The following is a 16,855-nucleotide window of genomic DNA, read 5'->3' on the forward strand; positions in this document are numbered from 1 at the left end:
TTGAGTGTAGTGTTTTTTGTCTAATTAGGTTTTTGATTGGCAGGCTAAGCAGATAAACATACTGTCATCAATGGTTTTAATATTATTAGGTTATGCCAGTAGTTACGTTCGCATGTAGCTACTCAAAGGGGTTTACTGACAAAATATGTATGCTGACATTATTGCAAAAAAAGAAAGCATGACAATATGTTGCGCTGCACTTTGAGCTATTAATACAGTCTGCTCTGCAACTGCGAACCAGAGGCTTAATGAGCTAGCAATGTTAAAATGGCATAAGTTGAGAAACTTTCTGCTTAGTCACCAATATTGGGTTGAGACTGAAAGCATCCAAAAACACTAAACCTGGTCCATCTTAAGAGTGTGATCTTTCAAGGTCATACCAAATACATATTTGAGATTAAATATCTATTTTGTCAAAAAATCAGTTCTATGCTACAGTTTCTCAGTAGATTGAGTTGGACTTTTTGCTCATGTTCTGTTGAGTCCAAGATTGCAGAAGTGTAGTTCGAAGCCCGAATATAACCCAAACCCACGACTTTTGAGTCTTGAGCCTACCAGGGCCGACATGTACTGCTAAATTTGAGGCCTAAACAGACCTGTACCTGCAATTTTGAGACCCAACCCAACCAGGGTCAACCAGAACTGCTAAAGGTGAAGCCTGAACCAAACCTATACCAGTGACTTTAAGATCCAGCCCAGCCAGCGCCAACTGGTACTGCCAAATTTGAAGCGTAAACCTGACACCTACCCGCCAACTTTCAGATCCGACCCAACCAGCTCCGATTAGTACTGCCGAATTGGAAGCCTGAACCTGACCTGTAGCAGCGATTTTGGGATCCAACCAAACCAGGGCCAACTGCAAAATTGAAGTCTGAACCTGACCTGTGCTGGCAATTTTGAGATCCGACACAACCAGCTTCGACTAGTTCTGCTAAATTTGAAACCTGAACTCGAGTGGTGACTTTGAGATCCCACGCGGGCTGATTAGTATTGTTAAATTAGAAGCCTGAGTCAGACTGGCACCAATGACTTTGAGACCCAACGAGAGCCAACTAGTTCTGCTATATTTGAAGTCTGAACCTGACCTGCACCCATGGCTTTGAGACCCAACCAGTGCCAATTGGTTCTGCTATATTTGAAGCCTGAACTTGACATGCACCCATGATGTTCTCGACCCAACCAGGGTCAAAGCTAAATTTGGTGCCTGACCCCGACTGGTAACCAAGACTTCGAGACCCAACCAGGGCCGATTAGTATGGCTAATTTTGAAGCATGAATCCAACATGTACCCATAACCAGCGCCGAATGGTACTGCTAAATTTGAAAATCAAACCAGAACCCACTTGCACACACTAACAGATGTATTATTAAAGTTTTACAGTGCTTTCCTTTGTTACGACTGTCACTTTGTTTCTGTTTTATCAGAAAATGACTGAAACTGAAAAACACTACACTTACCTGAAAACTGAAGCACCACTGACTTAACTGGGGCGAGGAAGTACTCTGAAAGTGACAGCTGTTTCTGACTAGTAGCTGCTGTGGAATGCATCACTGAAGAGGCGACTTGCCGGTTCTTCTGCTATTATAGCTCAAATATTATTACAAGCTCTACACCAGCAGTCACCAACCCTCTTCCTGGAGACCCACGTTCATGTACAGTTTAGTACCATCCTGCATTTAACATGCTGCCCCATCCCTAAACCCCACTTCAGTGCATCTGAATCAGCCAATCAAGGATGCCTGAAGAAAGTAATAAGCTGGAGCAAGTGTGGAAGATTGTGGTTCAAACTGCAGTCCACAGGAAGATAGATCTCCAGGATCAGGATCGGTGACCACTGCTGTACACTGTATATGACCAGTGCATTTTCTTCTCCTACAACCAGGTCAGAATGTTTTCACCATGAAAATAACTCTTAAACTATTATTTTGTGAAACGCTTTCATGTGATCTTTTAAATACTTGCAATTTATCCTAAAATCCAGCCCACGGATCATTTTTATACATCTTGGGCTATTTAACATCAGATTAGCCTGATAACAACTAGAAGGGGAAAGTTTGTGAACAAACTTTATGCTAATAATGCTCCAAAAGTCAAAGCAGGTGCAGAACACCGAGGACTGGTTTTCATAACCTAATTCTGTTGTTAATGTAGTTCCAGTCAGTTGCTATAAGGTTGCTATGGTATTCCAGGTTGTTTCTAACGTGTTGTTAGACTATTGCTACGGTACTCCAGGTGCTTCTAGGCCATTGCTGTGCTTTCCCAGGGGGTTGCCAAGGTATTGCTAGGCCATTGTTATGGTATTCAGTAAATTCAGTGCTACCTTAAATGCAGCACCACCATAAATCCATTATTTGTGCTGTGATTGCTGCGCATTAAGTTTTAAGCATGTGAATTTGTGTGTATTGTATATGAGTCTGTGTGAGAGATCACTTGCGGCAGTTAGACTTGAATGTCCCGAAAATTCCGCCATTCATTTTGTTACGTATGTTTGTGAAAACCGTACATCGGATCAATTAGAAAAGCACAAGCAACCTAATCAGGTATAGGTCCCACGATCCTGAGGTTTCATGGTTTTAGCTCAACAACTGCAGGACAAGAAACAATTTATAATAAAATACAAAATATAATAAAAATAATAATAAGATAATTACGAAGAAAAGTAATAATAATAATAATAATCTGAAAAAGTATTGGTTTGCGGTGACTGAAGAATTGCTAATAAACATTGACTGAGATGTGCTTTAACAAGTCGATGTATATGTTCTGTAGCTAAAATACATAGTTAAAAACATTTTTTCCCTGCCTTTTTTATTTACCCTCCCATTTTATGAATCCCACATGGATGCTGACCCACAGTTAATTTGGTTGAATTCAGACCTGTGTATTGTGTGAGGGCGCAACATTTCTGTAGGCATATTCCTTCAAAATCAAAGCAAATTTACAACATAAAAGAATTACTCATTAAGAAACAAACTCAAGCCTGAACCGAGCACAATGTCATACGTGAAAAATCACCCAAACTGGCCTGAAACTTTCAAATTTTGTTGGGCACTGCTGAGCTCTGGTCAGGTAGCTGAACTCCATTATGGGTTTAGTACAGAGACATGCATATCCTTCAGCTGCTTGCCTGCATTCCGAAAGCTGCTGCGTTTATTTATTTTTTTGTTCCCAGAGCCGCCGCTGCCTTGCGCCTGTCCGGCTGTGCAGAGGGCTGCAGAACTCGCCTGTAATATTATTACAGCTAATTGGAGTCATGGGGAGATTTCCCAACCCAGCCACTCCTGCAGCCTGCAGGCTGAACTGAAACCCTCTTCAGATCAGTGTGTTTAAGAGAGACAGAGAGAGAGAGAGAGAGAACTGAATGTTCTTAATAGATAGAGCTAGAGTGAGAGAAATTCATGGGTTATCACAATAAATGTGCCCACAGAGTGATTTAAAATGCCTGTTTGGTAAGAACGGCTCTCACTTTTCTTTATGCCTCTCACTATCTCTCTCTCTCAGTTTAGTAGGCTTGATTTCCATGCATACTTTACATGAAATATAGATAAATTGTAAAATAGGTAATATAATTATAGTCAAAGCAATAAAACTTGTCGAGCAACAAATTCTTAGTTATATATACACTTTATGGCCCAAAGCATTCAAGATTCAAGAGTTTTATTGTCATATGCACAGCAGAAACAGGCAGTTACACTGTACAGTGAAATTCGTACTTTGCTGTTCCTCCATTCACCAAATATAATCTTAATATAATCTTAGCATAAAGAAATAGAAAATATGAGAATAACACTAAAAACAATAGTAAAATAACAGTAAATAGTACAGTTATATGTGAAAATTAAAGTTACATCTGCACATGTGCAAGTATGTAGAGCAGCGGTTCATAAAGTACATGTTGCAAGCAACAGATGTAAACAGTAGTGTTCTGACAGCAGCATGTGGACAACCCGTCTGGGTTCAGGTGTTTCAGCCACAGTCATCGCTAGCAGGTGTATAAAATCAAGCACATAGCCTTGCAGTCTCTGTAGACAAATGCTGGCAGTAGAATGGAGCAAACTAAGGAGCTCAGTGACTCTAAACATGACTCTGTCATAGGATGCCACTTTTGCCACAAGTCAGTTTGTGAAATTTCTTCCCTGCTAGATCTGCCCCAGACAACTGTAAGTGATATTATTGTGAAACGTATGGACCTATGAGCAAACACAGCTCAGCTATGACATGGTAGTTGAGGCAAACTCACAGAGTCGTGCTGCAGCACATAAAAGTCACTTATCCTCCATTGCATCACTCACTACAGAGTTCCAAACTGTCTCTGGAAGCAACATCAGTACAGGAATTGCAGTTGGAAACTTCATTAAATGTGTTTCCATGGCTGAGCAGCTGCACACAAGCCTAAGATCATTACATGCAATGCCAAAAGTCGGCTGGACTGGTCTAAAGCATGTTACCACTGGACTCTGGAGCAGTGAAAATGTTCTCTGGAGCTTCAATAACTGGTAGTCAGATGGATGAATCTGGGTTTGATGGATACCAGGAGAACACTACCTACTGGAATGCATAGAGCCAACAGTAAAGTTTGGTGGAGGAAGAATAATGAGCTGGGCTGTTTTTCAGGAATTATGCCTCTTAGTTCCAGTGAAGGGTGATGTTAATGCTACAGATACATTTTAGACCATTATAAGCTTCCAGCTTTGTGTCAGCAGTTTAAGGAAGAGCCTTTCCTGTTGTACCATGACTGAGCCCCTGTGTACAAAGCAGCTCCGGTTTGACCAGTTTGGTTTGGAGGACCTCCAGAGGCCTGCTCAGATCCCTGACATCAACCCTACTAAACACCTTTTAGATTAATGAGAACATTGATTTCGAGCTAGGCCCTCTTGTCCAACACCAGTGTCTGATCTCACAAATGCTCTTTTGACTTAATGGACACAAATCCCCAAAAACTCCAATCTTGGGATAAGCTTCCCAGAAGAGTGGAAGCTGCTGTAACTGCAAGGGGGCCAACTCCATATGAATGCCCACAGTTATATAATGCTCATATAGGTGTGATGGTCAGGTGTCCACATACTTTTGACCATATGGCGTATTAGGCCTCTTCAGTTAACAGCAAGCTGCAGGTCTAGAGTAAAGCCTCCTATTGAGAAGTGGAGAGAAAAAGCCTTTAAGACTGAGTGAGTGAAACATTCAATCTCTCAGCGAGAGAGAGAGAGAGAGAGAGAGAGAGAGAGAGAGAGAGAGAGAGAGAGCAGCACTGACGTTAAAACCTGAGAAAGAGGCTTTGTCAGCTCGAGGCTGGAACCACATGAAGTTGAAGAAGTACATGCACATCAGCCAAAATGGATTTACTGTACACCACACTGAGGAAGGAATGAGAGAAACAGTTTAGGAGAAAAAGCCACACAGATGCATTTTATATATATATATATATATATATATATATATATATATATATATATATATATATATATATATATATATATATATATGGTTTGTTAATATTATATATTTATATGGTGGTGTGCAAAAGTTTTGTTTCAAAAGTTTCAAATGACTAGTTGTTTTTTGTTTTTGTTTTTTTAATTAAAGAACTTTTTTTTGCTCGAAAAATATGACACGTACATATAAAATGAACAATAATATCTTACAATTCAAGTTTTCATGAATTGTTTTACCGTGTAAGATAACACTTCTCATTGGTAACAATTCAAGCCTTTTTCCAGTCCATTATAATTGCAGTAACAGTTTTTTACTAACATGAATTAAAGCATAGCATGGTCATTTTTTCACAACTTCACAATTACAATTAAAAACTATCTACAATTACTACAAATAATAACTCTGAAATTCTGAAATGTTGTCCCCCATTTTTCTTGATCTGAGTAATTCACTTTACAGATGTGAAAATATAAAAATTTCAATATCAGGAATTTTCAGTGCACGCATGTAAAAATTCCACTAGCACATTTTAAATTTCAGTGAAAATTCAGTTTTGACTCCTAAATGAATATGAATTTGAATATGAATTTTCACTAGTAAAATGTTCACATGTAAAAATTAAAATGTTCACATCTGTATATTGAATGTGTAAAATTCTGTAAATTGAATTTGTGTAAAATTGTATATGTTGAATTTGTGTAAAATTCTGTAAATTGAAAATTATAATTAACAGCTAAAATGCTTACAATAAAATGAATTTAAACATGAATTCTACATTAACTAATTAATGTAATTAGAACCCCAACATGTTGAATTACTCTTCACTTATTCAGATTACAAGCAACACCTACTTTCCACAGAGGAGAGGGATTTGCCAAACATGGAATTTGCCCCAGGAAGAAGATGCTTAAAATGTTTAGTGTGAACGAGTTCAGTTTGACTTGTCACAAGCAAGTAAAGAAAAAGTGCAGTTTACACCTGTGCTTGAGTAAACCTGAGCCATGTAACATTTAACACATTAAACTACCATTTAGCACTTTGTTGTTGCATCATTATAAGTGTTGTGAACCAAAGAATTCAGACTAAATTTAGGGGAGTTGGAAGAAACACAAACTTAAAAAAAATAAATAAATAAATAAAATAAAAAAGTAAAAGGTGCTGAATCAGTGCAAAAGCAGAAGAAAATGACAAATGAGGGCAAGAGAAGGCCAGAAAAGTCACAATCGCAACCAAAGTGTGGATTTATAAAAGAATATATATAGTGGCTAAAGCTGTGGAGTCATGGCTGGAGAACTGTGGAAACTGCTGAGAAATAAAGTGCAGCATTTCCTCTATAACAGCACTGGAAATATGAGCTGTGGGACAGGGAGTGCAGAAAAGGGGCTTATGGGTGGAAATCTATCAATCAAGCACACTGTTATGGTCATACATTGTTACTCACAAACTCGGACCATTAGAGACGCTAAACACTGCACTTTTCCACTGAGAGAATCAGACCAGAATTTGACCAAAATTTCAGCAAATAAAACTAGAGTGAAGATGTAGTGGAGGTACAAGGCTAACCAGTCTCAGGGAAATTTTAAAAGTCAGGCTTCGGGATGACTTCTATTGCCCTTTTTGGTGACTAGGTACATTTTTGAACTTGAATTTGATTTTTATAGTGCTGGGGGAGGGGGGGGTAGTACTGTCACCTCTCAGCAAGATGGGCATGGGATATGACTGCATGTAACATCTAGAAAGGTGATACGGTCGTTTCGGAGGCCACCAGGCTCAAACAAAGACTGACAGAGAGACAGAAGAAGAAACAGAGAGAAGGTGTTTAAGCGAGAGAGCGGCTGCTTTTCTCCATGAGTCAATGTGAAAGGAGTGGAAGTGGGGAAAATCCCATTACTGCTCACACCATGATTCACTGTTTAAACTAAACAGCTGAAGGAATGCTGCAAGTCTGCCAGCCGCACTGGAAAAAGAGACATAGCTAAGTGCATGTCTTTGTGTGGGTGTGCATGGTACACTTCTGTGTGGACCGCTGTGTTGTGATTTCTTCAGAATTCCAACACCTATACCGATAATCTTGCTCAATCCCCTGTCGCTTTTGTCTCAGAATCAATAGCTTCCTTCTTGGTGAGCCAAATGCTGAACATCGAAATATCCACATACCTACATAGTTTGACATTAATATTAAGACAATGCTCCTCGAGTTTCTAGGTTTCACAAAGCTTCGTGGCATTTCGGCACTGTCCAATGAAAAACATGTATCTCCAATTTTTGCAAGTTTTACTTTTCTGCATCATTTGAGCTCCACAGTGTCCTTTTCATTGTGTGAAAATTTCACGATGATTGGACCAATAGAAATGCTCCAAACTTGCTTAGAATAAAACCGTTTTCCATTAACTTACATTGAAAATGAAGAACGTTTTTGCCTTCTCCTGTAAAATTACTATTTTGGAAATACTTGTTTTTCATTGGACAGCAACAATTTGTAAGTTAGTGTTGTCAAAATCAAATACGAAGCTGGCATAGAAGAAGCTCATTTCTTTGTTGTGGTTACCATTGTCAACAAAGAACGATTGTCGAACGAATGGTCATGATCCAATATCTTACATTGATTCAAACCTAACTCCTGCCAGAAAATAAAAGCTTGAAAAATAAATGGGGAGAAGTAAAAAGCATGTGGCTGAGGGAGTTGCATACATTGCCATCGTTACAATCACCATGAGGCCTGAATCATTGTATATACACTATTGTATACAAAGTTTTTATAGCTGTTACTATTGCGATTTCATTCAATGAAATTGTTTTTATTATCTAATTATTTAAATGTAGTTACCCAATTGCATAATTAATTGGATACTTACATAATGAGTTATCATGATATATCATTATCACTGTTACTAGTTCGCTATGTAGCTAATGGTAACATTATTGACATGTATGCTAGCACCTCATTATATTTTAATGTCTGTGGTATTGTACACACAACAATATCCTGCCATCAAGTTGAAAATATAACAAAAATTTTGATTGAAAGTTTAGAATCTGCACTTTCCACATTTTCCCACTTGTTGCAACTAGCCACAAAGAAATTAATACATGCTTTTGATACTAACAATGACTGAGGTTTATAGATTCCACATGTACAGATGTACAGACTATAGTATATATAGTATCAGTCTACTGCAAACATACCTTGAGATAAAAGTAGGGACCCAATGTTTTTCCATCCCAATGAAATTACATTCAGTTATGTTCTTAGGGACCCTAAGAACATAACTGCTTGAACTGGATACCTTTCTATACACTCTGTGGTTTCCCACTCAGATGCTACAAAGCTTTCTTGAACTTCATTCAACTGGCAGAAAAAGAGAGCAGTTCAATCTCAAAGTCTGCCCACACCAGCCCTTGAGCTTTCAGAGGCCTACCGTTTCATCTGTGTGATATGAGGAACACTTCAGAAGAGACTTGTTTCGAACAAGTGGCTTGGAGGAAATGAACCAGTCTCGCAACAAAGTGGCTATGAAAACGGCAAAGAATACCAGGAGAAAAATGGTGTCTGAACAGTATCTGAACAGAATCTGTAATGAGGCTAAATTTAAGGTGAGGGCAACTGTATATTTATAATTAAGGGTCCTATGCTAGCACACATGCTAATGACCTCAGTATTTCTTACCTAGCTAGTTAACATTGTCTTAATGTACTCTTTACAGTAGTTCTGAAAAAACGATCAACATCCCTTTCTGGTTTCTGTTATTTTGCACTTAGCATTCATAAACATAGCACTTGTCGACACCTGGAAGGGCAAAGAATTTGCTCCATTGTTTTGTGATAATGCTATATTCACCTTAGGAGGCAACAGCTTGCTAATGATGCCCCAGGTTCGTCTCTTTTGGAGGTCTCTGAGGCCAAAATATGAAATATCTACTATGTTATGCTGTGTATGAACCACCAATATTGTTTATGTAAGTTTATATTTTTAGGAGCAATACTATTCATAATACAAAAGAATGACATGCCAGGAAGGACAAAAGTTCAGAGAGTAAATACTGGGGAACTTCAACAATCAGTGTCTTTGATTGGTTTGATTAATTTGTTGGATCCCATTATTTAGATTGTCGCTTTACCATATCAAGATGTTCAGAAATGTTCACAAATCATTGCAAACACGTCTGAGCCGAGTCTTGAGTCTCTGAGATTCAAGTCAAGTTTTGAGCATCTGAAGATCAAATCCAAGTTGAGTCTCAAATCACTGAGATGCAAGTCTGTGCTGAGTCTCTTGAGTTCGAGTTTGAGCTAAGGCTCTGGGGTATGAGTCTGAGTTGAGTCTTGAGTGGCCGGGGTTTGAGTTCGAGATGAGTCTCTGGGGTTCAAGTCTGAGTGTGGTCTCAAGTCTTTGGGATTTCAGTCCAAAGTCTCTAAAGTCTCTAAAGGCAAATCTTGAGTCATTAGGGTTGAGTCTCAAGTCTTTACGGTACAAGTTCATGTTGAGGCTCAGATCTATGCGATGCAAGTCACAAGTCTTGACCACAGGGGTCGTGTGTGAGTTGATTCTGGAGTCACTGGCATCAAGTACGAGTAGAATCTTCAGTCACTTGGGTTTGATTCCAGATTAAGTCATTGGGGTTTGAGTCTAAGTTGAATCTAAAGTCTCTGTGGTGTGCGTTTGAGGGCACGAGTATGAGTCAAGCCTCAGGGATCTGGGATTTGAGTCTAAGCTGAGTCCTAAGTCTCTGGGGTAAGAGTCAAATCTTGAATCTATGGGGTTCAAGTCCCAATTGAGTCATCGGGGTTTGAGTTCAAATTGAATCTTAAGTCTCTGCTGTGCGAGTTTAGTCTTGAGTGACTGTAGTTTGAGTATGAGTCAAGTCTTGAGTCATTGGGGTCTGAGTGTGATTTAAGTCTCTGGAGTTTAAGTACATGTTGAGTCTCGAGTCTTGGGGTTGCAAGTCCGAGTTGAGTCTCAAATCACTGGGGTGAGACTCCAAGTCAAGTCTCTAGGGCATGAGTCTAAGTCAAGTCTTGAGTATCTGGGATTTGAGTTCGAGCTGAGTCTTTTTGCTGAGAGTTCTAGTCAAATTTTGAATCTCTGTACTTTGAGTCCAAGTAAAATTTTGGGGTTCTCTGGGGTTCAAGTCCAAATTGAGCCACTGTGCTTGAGTGTGAGTTGAATCCTGTGTCTCTGGTGAGAGTTCAAGGTGAGTCTCAAGTCACTGAAGTTTGAGTTGAATCTTGAGGTTAGAGGATGTAATTTAACCATTTAATCACCACTCAATTTGTTGCCAAGTCACAGTTTTGCTTTGTTGCTTATTCTTAAATTGCAGCTCTAAGTTGCCTGCTTCCTAAGTAATTGACTGGTCATCTGCCACTCTGTCCTTTGCCCACATGAGTGCAGGGTAAGTCTGGCTGGACCCTCTAATAGCGTTCTTGAAGCTGTTAGAGGTGAAACTTTCAATGTTTGCATAAGACCCATGATGTCTCAACACGTTTTCTGCTTTTTCAGGTGTCTGTTGATACCTGTTGAGGCATTTTGATCCACAAGTCATTGGAAGTGTTTAATCTATCTTCGGCTCAGGCACACTTATTATCAGTGGCAGAGGAACAGTTTGCTCTATTCTACAAAATCTGTTCCTGGAGAGATTCGCTCCAAACCTAATCCAGCAGGTCTGCTGCAGCTCATCAAAGTCTTCAGGAGTCTCTGCATATTACTGGCAGGTGTGCTGGGTTAGTTTTGGAACTCAACTTCTGCTCCGCTCTTCATGTTCATTTCTGTTCTACAGGCTGTTTTCCCAAATCTCAAACTTCTTGTTCAAATAAATCTGACTGCCAAAACCAGCTGTGTTCTGAAGCTCACGGGTTTGATGGGCTTTCGACCCGTCAGCACGCTCAATATAGCATTCCTTAATGTGATTTTTTTTTTTGCCGATGAATCACATGTAGTCTTCTCATCTCTGGGAATTTATTGAACTGCTGTGTCTTCACTTGCCCTATGAGCTCTTTATTAGGAAAGAATGAGCAATGTCCTTTACCCACAGAAGAGGAATGCTAAGCATTCAAACCTAATCTAGATTTGGCTAACTGACAGAAGCCCTGGAAAACTCGGCCTATGAATCGTCTGCGCGTGGTTCTGATTTATAACGAAATATCTCAATTTACTTCAATATTTACTCCAGAAAACTGTCAGCGAATGTGTTTGTAGAAGTGATTACTGCATTTCAGCGCTTGGAAAATGCAGCTCTTGGCTAAGACACGGCTAACAAGAGCTCGAACGAAAAATGTTACAAAAGTTGAGGTTTGGACCAAGTCCTAAAAATGCAGGTATCTGACAGCATGAATAGGCTTATTCTGTAGCCTACCTTTTGCAGTATGGCTTAGATCCTACACTTCCAAGGTCTTTTCATTTCAATGTCAATAAAGGACAAAAATAGGATTTTACAAAGACTCCACATGAGAACAAGCTACAGTTCAAGAATAATTCAGATTCAGTCACGACTGTTGCTAAATTCCCACCTAGTGTAGGTGCTGGACTGTTTCTCCACTTAACTGAGTTGTGCTTGCCCTTTAGTGTAGTACTTAATTATGGTAATGGTGAGTAAACAAAGTTCAACATACTGCAAAAGGTAGGCTACGGAATAAGCCTATTCATGCTGTCAGATGTTATAGTGAGTGCTTAGGGGGCTACATGGTTCCTAATGTACCACACAGATAGCTAACTCACCTAGTCTTTGACCATGGTAGTGGTGAGTAAACAAAGTTCAGGGTGTTGTAAGAGGTCAGTTAAGTAGCTTGTATGCTAATATAATGTGAATTGTATGCTATATGTATATACAATCTGAAATGTGGACGCGTCAGACCACAGGACACTTTTCCACTCTGCGTCAGTCCATCTCAGATGAGCTTGGGCCCAGAGAAGGCGACGGTGTTTCTGGGTGGTGTTGATATGTGGCTTTCGCATTGCATGGCAGAGTTTTAACTTGCACTTGTAGATGGAGCAACGAACTGTGTTCACTGACAGTAGTTTTCTGGAGTGTTCCTGAGCCCATGTGGGAATATCCGTTACAGAATGATGTCGGTTTTTAATGCAGTGCCACCTGAGGGATCGAAGGTCACGGGCATTCAATGTTGGTTTTCTGCCTTGCCGCTTACTTGCAGAGATTTCTCCAGATTCTCTGAATCTTTTGATGAGATTATGGACTGTAGATGATGGAATCCCTAAATTCCTTGCAGTTGCATGTTGAGCAACGTTGTTCTTAAACTGTTGGACTATTTGCTCCCGCAGTTGTTCACTAAGTGGTGAACCTTGCCCCATCCTTGCTTGTGCACGGCTGAGCCTTTCAGGAATGCTCCCTTTATACCCAATCATGACACTCACCTGTTTCCAATGAACCTGTTCACCTGTGGAATGTTCCAAACAGGTGTTTTTGAGCATTCCTCAACTTTCCCAGTCTTTTGTTACCCCTGTCCCAACTTCTCTGGAACATGTTGCAGGCATCAAATTCAAAATGAGTGAATATTTGCGAAAAACAATAAAGTTTATCCGTTTGAACATTAAAAATCTTGTCTTTGTAGTGTATTCAATTGAATATAGGTTGAAAATGATTTGCAAATCATCGTATTCTGTTTTTATTTATGTTTTACACAACATCCCAACTTCACTGGAATTGGGGTTGTAGGCTAGCTGCTGGTCATCAACCCCACTATAGCACAGACTCTTGAAACTTCATTTTTAACCATTACAAGGAGGTTCTTTATACTTTAAAAAGATTATTTGCTCAAAAACTGGCCAAATGAAAGGTTCTTCGGAGAACTAAAAGTGGTTCTTCTATTGCATGACTCAAACCCTTTTTGGTTACTCTTGGTAGTTTATTACTAAGACTATTGGACATTTCTAGGTGATTAAATTGTGGTTGTGCCATGGTCCTTCACACATTGTCTACAGTCAGCTTGAAGGACCTAAATAGAGAGAGAAGTTCTTACAGGCAATGAAACATGTGAATTCCTGTGCTGTAAGCAGTGTCTACTGTCCAGCTGCACCTCCCTCCTTCCATAACCAGCCTCCGTAACCTCCCCCACCTCAGAACCATGCTGGAGCAGGACCGCGGCGATGGCAATGATAGCCATGATGCATTATCTGAGCTTTATTTTCCCTCAAATGACCCCCTTCTCAACTCTCACTGCATCTCCTCCTTTAAATCTGATAAGCCCTTCCCCTGAATGCCAAACGGCTCTTTTCAATGCGGACGAGAGACAGAGAGATCGAATGACAGAGAGAGAGAGAGAGAGAGAGAGAGAGAGAGACATCGCACATCAATAACTTTTAAGGCAGCAGGAAGGAGCCCGTTTAAGACGTGTCGTTGGGGAGGCAGATAAAAGTGAGTGTGATGGTCCGGAGGGGCCGTGGCCGAGTTGTGAGATAAGGCAGAGCTTATTGCAGGAGAGCCCATAAACTATATTGTCAGAAGCTCCTCTAAAAAAGCTTCCCTGCTGCTGAAACAAGCAGCTTCCTCCAGAACTTAAAAGAACAACGTGCCCAGAGATGTTAAAGCTGCTGGTGATGAATGAGCTACTTGGGGCTAGTTAGCATCATCAACTTGCTAAGATAGCAAATACTGCCTTTTGAGATTAGAACTTGTTTAGGGGAGGCTGCAGTAGTTGGTTCATTCATTAGCATCAAGTAGTATCAATATTAGTTAGTTAGTGCATTAGTATATCAACATTAGTTAGTTAGTTAGTTAGTTAGTTAGTTAGTTAGTTAGTTAGTTAGTTGAGCATTAGACTATTAATATTAGTTAGTTAATTTAGTTAGTTAGTTAGTCATGGCATTATTCTATTAACATTGGTGCATTATTATATTAACATTAGTCAGTCTGTCAGTTAGTTAGTTAGGACATTAGTCTATTGACGTTAGTTTACTTAGTAAGTTAGGATATTAGTCTCTTGACATTACTTTAGTTAGGGCATTAGTCTATTGATGTTAGTAAGTTAGGGCATTAGTCTATTGATGTTAGTTACTTAGGGCATTAGTCGATTGATGTTAGTTAGTTAGGGCATTAGTCGATTGATGTTAGTAAGTTAGGGCATTAGTCTATTAACTTTAGTTAGTTAGGGCATTAGTTTACTGGTGTTAGTTAGTTAGTTAGTTAGTTAGTTAGTTAGTTAGTTAGTTAGTTAGTTAGGGCATTAGTCTATTGATGTTAGTAAGTTAGGGCATTAGTCTATTGATGTTAGTTAGGGCATTAGTCGATTGATGTTAGAAAGTTAGGACATTAGTCTATTAACGTTAGTTAGTTAGGGCATTAGTCTACTGATGTTAGTTAGTTAGTTAGTTAGTTAGTTAGTTAGTTAGTTAGTTAGTTAGTTAGTTAGTTAGGGCATTAGTCTGTTGATGTTAGTTAGGGCATTAGTCTATTAACGATAGTTAGTTAGGGCATTAGTCTATTAATGTTAGTTAGGGCATTAGTCTATTGACGTTAAGTTAGTTAGGACATTACTCTATTGACGTTAGTTAGTTAGTTAGGGCATTAGTGTATTGACATTAGTTAGGGCATTGGTCTATTGACGTTACGTAGTTAGGGCATTAGTCTATTGACATTAGTTTAGTTAGTTAGGGCATTTGTGTATTGACATTAGTTAGTTAGTTAGTTAGTTAGTTAGGCCATTAGTGTATTGACATTAGTTAGTTAGGGCATTGGTCTATTGATGTTAGTTTAGTTAGGGCATTGGTCTATTGACGTTAGTTAGTTAGGGCATTGGTCTATTGACATTAGTTAGTTAGGGCATTAGTGTATTGACATTAGTTAGTTAGGGCATTAGTGTATTGACATTAGTTAGTTAGGGCATTGGTCTATTGACGTTAGTTAGTTGGGGCATTGGTCTATTGACATTAGTTAGTTAGGGCATTAGTGTATTGACATTAGTTAGTTTGGGCATTAGTGTATTGACATTAGTTAGTTTGGGCATTAGTGTATTGACATTAGTTAGTTAGGGCATTGGTCTATTGACGTTAGTTAGTTAGGGCATTAGTGTATTGACATTAGTTAGCTAGGGCATTGGTCTATTGACGTTAGTTAGTTAGTTAGGACATTAGTGTATTGACATTAGTTAGCTAGGGCATTGGTCTATTGACGTTAGTTAGTTAGTTAGGACATTAGTGTATTGACATTAGTTAGTTAGGGCATTGGTCTATTGACGTTAGAATTACAAGTTGGAGGCAAGTTAAATATTTTTTCCATTTTGAAGTCAGAAACTTTCCAGTTCCCACTTGTTGATGGACGCAGTGTTATACCCAGTAATTAGGTTAGGGTTAGTAATTAGGTTAGGTTTCCATTCAAGATTCCAACTTTATCTGGGAATTTTGTTGGAATAATGACACAAATATTACAAATACACAACAGGTCACATCATCGCATATATATGATTACACCTAAGCTAAAAAAGATGACATCTGCAAACTGAATAAACTGATCATTTGCATGCAAAGCAGACTTTAAACCATATTGTCCAGCTACTCAGAGTGGCTGAAGTGTCCAGTAGACACAGTCGCCTGGAAACTAAAGCTATTTGGAGCTTCTGCTGGTTCCGCAGGCAGAAGGCTGAGCCTTGGCTTCAAGAGTGGGAGAAGAGAAGAGAAACTGCAGAGCTACCACTCTTTCAGTGGAGGTTAATGAGAGTCAAAGGGGTGAAATGTGGGAGGGGGTGAGAGGAGAGAGCGAGGGATGGAAAATGGAGGGCGAGAGAGAGTCAGCAGGGGCCCTGTGGCCTGAACATGACCTTTGTCCCAAGCTCATACGGAAATGAGTCCTCCTATGTGAGCTGTGGCTGATTTCACCCTCGGAATTTCAGAGCTGTTACTGACAGTTTCTTACACAATGACTATCATATAATTGCATTGTTTATTACATAATTACAGGATTTACATTTATCAGGTTTGTCTGCAGATTTGTTTCGAAGCCTAAAAATGGTGAAACTAAATAGGAAAAGTGAGAAATAGTTTATATAGAAGCACCGCATGCTGGTGTAAACTGCAACTTCTAAAAGCTAATGTTGTATTTATCTACAAGGGGAGCTGCTGCGCACTACCGACACAGCCACTACATCAAACTGGAGTTCAGAAACAAACAAAATATCCATTCAAAACACACATGAAGTACAACTTACTCATTATTCAGAGTCAGAAAGAAAACATATTTAATTGAAGGTGCAACAAAAGCTTCCATCAAATCTATCAATATTTAAAGCTGCACTATGTAAGTTATTTTTTGTTAAAATTGAAAAAAAAATAACATCACATCCAATTATGTGATCTAAAAGTTAGAAGTGTGGGGTTAGATTTTAAGTTTTTCAGAGGCACGTCATAAATCTTTACACGTTACGCATGAGCTCAAAAAGAAGGTCCGAATCAAAGTCTTGGTCTGAAATGTAAAAGCAACA

The sequence above is a fragment of the Pygocentrus nattereri genome, chromosome 22 (genome assembly GCF_015220715.1).
Source record: "Pygocentrus nattereri isolate fPygNat1 chromosome 22, fPygNat1.pri, whole genome shotgun sequence".
In the NCBI taxonomy this organism is placed as follows: Eukaryota; Metazoa; Chordata; class Actinopteri; order Characiformes; family Serrasalmidae; genus Pygocentrus; species Pygocentrus nattereri.